Consider the following 446-nt stretch of genomic DNA (forward strand, 5'->3'; position numbering starts at 1 on the left):
TCTCACACACACACACACACACACACACACACGCACTCACACACGCACTCACTCACACACACACACACAAAGCCTGTGCCGCCGCGCGCCCGGGCCCAGTGCGCAAGCGCCGGGCGGCAGCTGCACCGAGCAGGGGGAGCAGCGCCGCCGCGGCCGCCAGCAGTGCGGCCTCCGGGCGCCGCCGCCGCCGCCGGCCAGCGCCCCCGAGCCCCCCGCCCCCCGGGACGCCCCCGGAGCCCCTCCTGGGCAGGCGGCGAGGGGCGGCCGGCGACCCCCGCGCCGGCTGGCGGAGGGGGCGGCGTGCGGACGTGCGCGCAGACACTTACTCGGAGGCCGCAGGTGCCGCGGGGTCCCCGGGGGCCGGCGGGGTGGCGGGGCGGCCGGCCGCGGAGGGGGAGCATTCCTTGGGAGCCCGCCCGGCCGCCCGCCCCGGCCCCGGGGATGTG

This window comes from Eulemur rufifrons, chromosome 21 (assembly GCF_041146395.1).
Source record: "Eulemur rufifrons isolate Redbay chromosome 21, OSU_ERuf_1, whole genome shotgun sequence".
Lineage (NCBI taxonomy): Eukaryota > Metazoa > Chordata > Mammalia > Primates > Lemuridae > Eulemur > Eulemur rufifrons.